At 41.3% G+C, this 9,016-nt stretch overlaps 1 pseudogene; it reads right to left on the bottom strand.

Annotated features, from left to right (window-relative positions):
- Positions 1-427: 427 nt before the first annotated feature.
- Positions 428-892, bottom strand: LOC123942142 (annotated as a pseudogene).
- Positions 893-9,016: the final 8,124 nt, after the last annotated feature.

Here is a 9,016-nt window from a genome sequence, read left to right on the forward strand (position 1 = left end):
CGCCTCATTTGAATTTTGACCCAGAAGTTCAACAACAATCAAAAAGTCCACCGTCTTATTGGCAAAACTGATACACAGTGTCTCTAAATCACTATGCTCAAGGTTAAGAGCACATTCTACTTTTACATTTTACTGGAATTTTACATGCTCAATTCATGACTTTAAGTCTCTAGGTTCTCATTCCTCCAAACTGTCTAAAGACACAGCCTTAAGACTTTCATGCCACAGACTTAAGACTTTCATTTCTCCCTCTATTTTCTTTTCAGAAAAATTTCCCCAGGGTCTACATGTTCTGGAAGGGGTACTTTTTGGAGGTGGCCAGATAAGATAGATAGTATAAGAATGAGGCTTTTTTTTTTTTTTTAAAGCTTCAAATGTCTGAGTCTTGGTGTGGAAACTGGGTACTTGGCTTCCCACCACAGCTCTCTCAGGGTGGGACTGCCAGGTTTGTCTCATCTGGGGAGTATCTCCTAAACTGCCAGATACTCAATTCATCTTGGGCTTGTTCCAGTTTGTCTTTAGTCTGTTCCAATTTACCTTCCATGTTTAGGAAAAACAAGCTGATCATTGGGTCTACCATCAGGCAATGCTAGGCTAGGGGACTTGCTTGAGGTACTGGATTGGATTAGTACCCTGTACACTCCTGCATTCCTCGCTCCTTGGTTGCTAATCCCCTTACAAGGATGTTTTCCTGGTTGTTGGTTTAGTTTTTTCTTCAGACTCTCCTTAACTCCATTATATCATTAGAATTAAGATCTGTGTACTTGCCCTCCAAAGCTTGGACCTATACTTCATATTGTTTCCATCTGAGAGTTAACTCATCTCATGTCATAACTGTGAAGTCTGCTTCACTCAGTCAAACCTTTTTGGGAACAGGTTCCTCCATGGTCATCTTGCATCTTTTCTAGACAGAGGCCATGCTGGTACAGCCCAGTCACATAAGTAAAGACCACCAGCCTGTGCTAACACTCCACTCCCCCACTGCAGCCCCCGCACTCCCCTTTCTTTGCCAAAACATAATTTTTGAAAAGAGAATATTTATAGTTTTTTTTTTTGGTAAGATTTTATTTATTTGACAGACAGAGATCACAAGTAGGCAGAAAGCAGGCAGACAGAGAGAGAGGTGGAAGCAGGCTCCCTGCTGAGCAGAGAGTCCAATGTGGGGCTCGATTCCAGGACCCTGGGATCATGGCCTGAGCTGAAGGCAGAGGCTTTAACCCACTGAGCCACCCAGGTGCCTCGAGAATATTTATAGTCTTAAGGCTAATCACTGATACCCTCAGACTTTTCCTATACTAGAACTCAAAAATATAGTTAGCTGTTTCACTATTGTTTAAGACTATGGAGAATAAAAGTAGTAGAGGGAGCCCGAGTTCACCTCCAGAATATTTGAGGCTTTCTAAGTAAAAAATGCTCTGTGGGATATAACTGGCTAACTTTTCATGACTGGGCTCAGAGGTGTGATTGGAAATGTAAGAGGGCTCCCCATAAGTATTTTTTTTTTTAATATTTTATTTACTTGACAGAGAGAAACCACAACCAGGCAGAGAGGCAGGCAGAGAGAGGAGGAAGCAGGCTCCCCGCGGAGCAGAGAGCCAATGTGGGGCTCGATCCCGGAACCCTGGGATCATGACCCAAGCCGAAGGCAGAGGCTTTAACCCACTGAGCCACCCAGACGCCCCTCCCATAAGTATTTTTTAAAGATTTTTTTTTCTTTTAGATTTTATTTGTTTGACAGACAGAAATCACAAGTAGGCAAAAAGGCAGGCAGAGAGAGAAGGAAGGGAAGCAGTCTTCCTGCTGAGCAGAGAGCCTGATGAGGGGCTCAATTCCAGGACCCTGGGATCATGACCTGAGCTGAAGGCAGAGGCTTTAACCCACTGAGCCACCCTGGCACCCCTCCCCATAAGTATTTTAATCAAGACACATGATGCATATTTTAACACAGTTTACTTTCTTCCTATCATTATTGTACTTTGCTTCCTTCTAAACTCTTTCGGACACATAGTTTTGAATGGTGATAACTGATTAAAGCAATTTGGCAATAAATGCTGTAATTCAGGGCAACAAGGACATAATGTCTAGACAAAATAATGTCATAAAATGTGTAGGAAAAAATCACGGCCTTGACTGAGGTTCTGAATAATCAGTACAAAATTTCACACTGTTGAAGCCTGAATTTTCCACATTGGCAAATGGGCAGCTATGTTCATTAAGTAGAATAAAAGTGGTCTGCTTAATCCTGAAACTGCAATGTAAATTTAGAGGCAAAGCTTTCACATGACATGCTGGTAACTGGCTCTATGTTTGTAGGTGATTTGGAGCTCTTTTTTTTTCATAAAGTCTTTTTTTTTTTTTTGAAAGATTTTATTTATTTATTTGACAGAGAAAGAGAGAGAAAGCACAAGCAGGGGGAGCTGCAGAGAGAGAGAGAAGCAGACTCCTGACTGAGCAGGGATTCTGACACGGGGCTTGGCCCCAGGACCCAAAACCATGACTCAAGCTGAAGGCAGACACCCAACCAACCGAACTACCCAGGTGCCTCTCTTACATAAAGTTCTAAAAAGAGTGCTATCCTTTCCTCTTTCTAGCATGTTCCACAGAGAATATTCCAGTGTATGGATTACCAAAAGAAAAAATACACACGTGGACTAAATAATAACAATTATAAGACTAATGAAAGGTCTGTGTACAATCCCAAGCCTCAAATCCTTATTGAGCATGAGGACTTGGTTATAAACTTTCAACTGCAAATCATAGCAGCAATTAAAGGAGGATAAAGCTAGTAAGAATAGAAAAGAAAGTTTTTAATCCACAAGGGCATGTATTTCTGGAGGGCCTTTCTGGCTTTGAATGCTGGCTATAGAAAGATCACATGAAGGGGCATCTGGGTGGCTCAGTGGGTTAAAGCCTCTGCCTTTGGCTCAGGTCATGATCTCAAAGTCCTGGGATCAAGCCCTGCATTGGGCTCTCTGCTCATCAGGGAGCCTGCTTCCTCCTCTCTCTCTCTCTGTCTCTCTCTGCCTGCCTCTCTGTCTACTTGTGATGTCTGTCAAATAAATAAATAAAAATCTTTACAAAAAAATTCTAAGAATTTCTCTTAAAAAAAAAAAAGATCACATGAAGCTACTTGACTCTGTGTGGCATCTAATTTGTTTCCCTTTATCTTATAGCTCTGGTGAGTCCTTGGGGAGTTAGGTCAAATAACCAATGCCCAAGTGTCTAGAAGATGCTTGGGTAGGTCTGCAGTGGTCCAGTCATGCTAGGAAGAGCGCCCTCCCTGGTAAGAAGCAAGGGGTCCCATGTTGGTTCATTAACACTTTGATTCTTGAAATATACGGTGAAGAATTCTCAGTAATATCAAGATCATCTGTTGGCCGGGGATACAAACCGTCTGACTTTTTGAGGAATCAATTCCAATTGATTTGATACCGAAGAGTAAACTTTCTTTCAGAAATGGCTTTCAGTATCTGGGTGTCAGAAAGCAAAACACTGGGGTTACCCTCTGCATCATGAGCAGTAAGAAATATATTTGTTCCGATCGGTAGACATTCCCATACCCACCATTTTCCATTCAAACCATTTCTGGAAAGGGCATTTAATGTGCTGTGAAAGGCATACAGATTAGAAGCTACTCTTTTACATTTTGTGACATGGAATGATGCAAACTTACTGTCTTTTTAAATCTCTAGCAAACACCAAAAATACTGAAGTCAGGATGCATTCTTCAAGGCCCACACTGAGCTCTGCGCACACAGGGTAATACTGCAGGGTGGGCTTCAGTAAAGCCCGGGGTTTCTCCAAGAAGAAAAATGTTAGCAGTGTTTTTGTGCCATTTGTGAAATTTAAATTTATAAATAAAAATGGACAATGAATAAAGGAACATCAAAAAAAATAACACATCCATCAAATACCTCACATGCAGCTAGGGAAAGAGGGACCACAAACCGTGAAAAACCTGGTAACCACTGATTCAAGGCCCTATGCTTTATTAAGACCCAATTACAAATGTATAAAAATATATATTTTTTCCCTCCAAATAAATACATAGAATTCTAGGAAGCAGTCCCAGGAACGAACTCTGCCCTCAGGCGGAAGATATGTGCAGGCACCAAACACTTGTAATTTTCCTTTGTGTACCTGTTGACATCTACGCTCCCTGTGATTACTGCTGGCTACTACTTCCTTCCCTTCTTTCCATTCCTCCTTTTATGTTTCTCCTTCAATCCTTTTCCCTTTTGCTCTTCTTCCTGTTCTCTTTGCCCCGCCCTCCTTCCTTTCTCCTGCCACAGGAGACTATTCTAATTACCAGAAGCAATGTGCTCGGAAAAAAATGAGATGGCAAGGAACCAATAATGCACTCGAAAAAACAGGAGCCCTTGGATGCCACCAAATCGCTCTGGGTTAAGCCTATCCTCTTTCTACTGGAGGCAACTTTAGGAGTTTTCAAAGGAACAAAACAAAGAGTGTGTAGTCCCAGTCTCTCATTTGGGGGAACAGGACAACCAGGGTAGTGAAATTGGCTTGCTGAGGTCCCACTATGAGACTAATGATGAAAATTCCCTAATAATTTAGACTTTTTAAAAAATGGTCTCCAAGAACATTTTCTCAACAACAGCAAGTTTAAGAAAAGATGTCACATGCAGTAGTGGTCATCCTCACGTTACCTAGAATGAAAAGAATCAATGGGCAAAATATAGATGTCTTCCTGAAGTTTAACATGGAAAGGCCAAAGAGACTGGCTTTATGTCTGCATTAAACAACAGCAACCACCACCACCACCACCACCACAGCAACAACAAGAGAGAGCATGACAATTTGCTGTCTGTGAAAGAGGAGCATGAGTTAGGGAGGCCAGTTTTTCCCTCCCTCCCAACGATAGGCCAAGGGGTGTACAGACAGCTTGGATTAAGAACTCAGAAGGATTTCTCTTGAAAGATTTTTAAGGCTTCAAACACACAACTGCCAAGGGAAGCTGTGAGATTGCTTTTTTCTAGCAGCCTTGAAGACTGTATCTTTCAGGGTTGGTTTACATGTAATGTGGCTGTGACCTTGCATTACCTTTCAAAGCCTCAAAGAGGCTATGATTACGCAGTTTAGGGTTTGACATTAAAACCCGAGCCTCTAAGGGGCACCTGGGTGGCTCAGTGGGTTAAAGCCTCTGCCTTCGGCTCAGGTCATGATCCCAGGGTCCTAGGATCGAGCCCCACATTGGGCTCTCTGCTCCGCGGGGAGCCTGCTTCCTCCTCTCTCTCTGCCTGCCTCTCTGCCTAGTTGTGATTTCTTTCTGTCAAATAAATAAAAAATATTAAAAAAAAAAAAAACCCGAGCCCTTATGATTACCGTGTTTTAAATTCAACAATTTGGAAAGAATGAAGCACTGTCCAAGTGCTGAATATAATGACACTGGTTTGGATTTACAAAGTAGCCTCACATTCAACCTGTCCAGGTTGTAGAAAGGTATGCTTCCCTTCCACCTACACTCCCATCCCCAATTTGGAGAGGAGGAAAAAGAGACACAGGAGAGTGACTTAGTAAAGTCACTTCCGAGTCCCAAGCAGGGCTGGCCTCCCAAGAGTGTGGGCGCTCAGACTTGCCACTGCATATCTTCCTTGGTTCTAAAGGAATCAGGACTCTGGTCACACCTCTTTATTATAAGAATAACTTATACAGGAAAACAAGATTCTTCATTTATATTTCCTATGAAGCTGATTTTTATTTAATTGTTATCTTTTTAAAAATTATACTTTTTAATAGTAGGACCACCCAAATCAGAATGCTTGTTAGAAAGCAGATTTCTAGGCTCCGAGGATTGCGTGACCAATTCGAATCATGGAGGACAGCATCCCCCGCCCACGTCTGCATTTTAAACAAATATCCCAGATGACTTTTATTCATTGTTCTAATTCTTAAGTATTAATTAAATCAACTCTATAACTGCACCCTGAAGTTCACAACAATTTAATTGCTTTCAAAGAACAAGAACAACAACAAATGTACAAGTGTAATGCGACAATAAGAATATATCATTAAATAAATAATATGCTAAGATGTGCTTAAAAAAAGGCACTAAAACCTTTTCTCCTAGTATGTAAATTCTCTCTTTACATCATTCTCACAGGTGACATTGATATTTATGAATCTATGTGCAATTTCATAGCAAATTAAGAGTAATCATCTGCCTCCTTTCTCTGACTCAGACTTTATGGGATTGACCCTGCATATATTCCATATTCTTCACATTTTTCGGACTCAAATTCTCAAGAAAAGTCAACATAAAAGCTTTGGGAAAGGCCGTCTCGGTAACCAAAGGAACAACACAAATAACCAGAAAAACCATCAGTGTCTGAGCAAAGTTAAGCTTTGATAAGGTTAATATAGAATTCAAACCTGCCCCACATCCAGATTTCCCAATGTTGACTCCAGAAAGGGGCTTCTGTGCAATTGCCAACTCCTTACAAGTTTTGAATGTTACCTTAAATTTGACCTCTCTTTAAGCATTCAAGCCCTGGCTTCTCTTTGCAATAGACCTTACAACCTGAACAGCCTTGATGACAGAAGTTTGCAAACAGAAGCATTATGAATGGGTTTTGATTCCCTGCTGATGAAGTTGTGCACAACACAACTGACAGATGTTTGCTTGTGAAGGACTTACATATGCCTGAACTACCTTTCCATCCGTGGTGAGAAAGGAATGGCCATTCCAAATGTACTTTTGCCCCTGGCCATAAGCTCTGTATGTAGAAGAGCCATTTTGCATGGCGTGATCTCAAAAGCAGGAACAGTAAGACAGAAGGATTTAACCAGGGACAGCAAGGGACCTAATGAACCACAATCCTGTCTCCTATTAAGTGAAAACAAATTTAAAGCCATGCCAGGTAGCCAGCTGCCTATTTGCTTTATAAGATCAATCTTTCAACATTATCTGCCAGAAATCATAATATAAGACTCTCATGTGACCAAATCCAAGCAGAATTAGAGAAAAAAGCTGTATCTCTTGCTGATTCACATTGGTTACAGGGAACTCACTATAACTTACCACTAGTGGGTCTATGGACAGAGTCATTCAGGGAGATAACAATAGGAAAATCGTCTGTTCAGTTATCGTGGCACTGCTATTTGGTTCTAATTAATAATGAAAATACCACGGACTACAAGTCAGCATGTGACAGCTGGGGTTTTGTCAAAGCAAAGATATGTCAGTAATTTGAGAAACTGCAATAACTCTGGTATTAAATTTTTACAAAGTGAAAAGGGAGGGAAATCTGCATATTTGGTAAGATCTTTAAGTAAGCATAATATCGAGTGTGCTACCATGTACCTCTCATCAATTTTAGACTAGTGATGGAGCCAGATAAAAAATCTGATGAAATTATTTTTTTTTATTAGAGGATTAGCTCTGAATGTGTCACCTTTCACAAGCTAATCTCTGTCGCTGCATTTCCATGGGCCACTTGTGGAGGGTAAACTGGCCTAACTCCTCTGGATGGCATTGGGACAACATGTATGCATACAAAAATATGTATGCCATGTGACCTTACAATATAAGCCCTAGGAATTTAATCTAAGCAAATAACGATAGATATAAAGTAAAGATGAATTACAGGGTCATTCATAATGGCTCAGTTTATAAGAGTCAAGAGGGAGAAGCCACGCAATTGTGCTAAAAATGAAACACTAGTCCAATTATGGTCTCAGCATTCAATGCACATTTGTAAAGACAATCCAGCATGGAAATCCTTAAAAGGTTTTTTTTGTTTGTTTGTTTGTTTGTTTTTCCATTTTATTTATTTTTTCAGCGTAACAGTATTCATTGTTTTTGCACAACACCCAGTACTCCATGCAAAACGTGCCCTCGCCATTACCCACCACCTGTTCCCCCAACCTCCCACCCCTGACCCTTCAAAACCCTCAGGTTGTTTTTCAGAGTCTGTCTCTTATGGTTCACCTCCCCTTCCAAAATTTTTTTTTTTTTAATAAACATATAATGTATTTTTATCCCCAGGGGTACAGGTCTGTGAATCGCCAGGTTTACACACTTCACAACACTCACGATAGCACATACCCTCCCCAATGTCCATAGCCCCCTCCCCCTCTCCCAGAATGGGAGAAGATATTTGCAAACGACATATCAGATAAAGGGCTAGTATCCAAAATCTATAAGGAACTTAGCAAACTCAACACCCAAAGAACAAACAATCCAATCAAGAAATGGGCAGAGGACATGAACAGACATTTCTGCAAAGAAGACATCCAGATGGCCAACAGACACATGAAAAAGTGCTCCACATCACTCGGCATCAGGGAAATACAAATCAAAACCACAATGAGATATCACCTCACACCAGTCAGAATGGCTAAAATTAACAAGTCAGGAAATGACAGATGCTGGCGAGGATGTGGAGAAAGGGGAACCCTCCTCCACTGTTGGTGGGAATGCAAGCTGGTGCAACCACTCTGGAAAACAGCATGGAGGTTCCTCAAAAGGTTTTTTTTTTTATGTTATTTAATGATTTGGCTATATTATTTAACAGAGAAGAAATCTAACCAAATATTATAGTTGGTAGAATCCAAATGTGTATGCATTACTGAGTTTTGGTGAATTTCCCAGACCAAGGGTTTATCTTAAGAATGCATTAGATTGGGGAGAAGTCAAGATGGCGAAGAAGTAGCAGGCTGAGACTACTTCAGGTAGCAGGAGATCAGCTCGATAGCTTATCTAAACATTGCAAACACCAACAAATTCAACGGGAGATCAAAGAGAAGAAGAACAGCAACTCTAGAAACAGAAAATCAACCACTTTCTGAAAGGTAGGACTGGCAGAGAAGTGAATCTAAAATGACGGGAAGATAGACCGCGGGGGGAGGGGCCGGCTCCTGGCAAGCGGCGGAGGAACGGAGCACAAAATCAGGACTTTTAAAAGTCTGTTCCACTGAGGGACATTGCTCCAGAGGCTAACCCAGGGTGAAGCCCACATGGGGTCAGCGTGGCCCCAGGTCCCGCAGGGTCACAGAA

The sequence above is a fragment of the Meles meles genome, chromosome 5, assembly GCF_922984935.1.
Source record: "Meles meles chromosome 5, mMelMel3.1 paternal haplotype, whole genome shotgun sequence".
NCBI lineage: Eukaryota > Metazoa > Chordata > Mammalia > Carnivora > Mustelidae > Meles > Meles meles.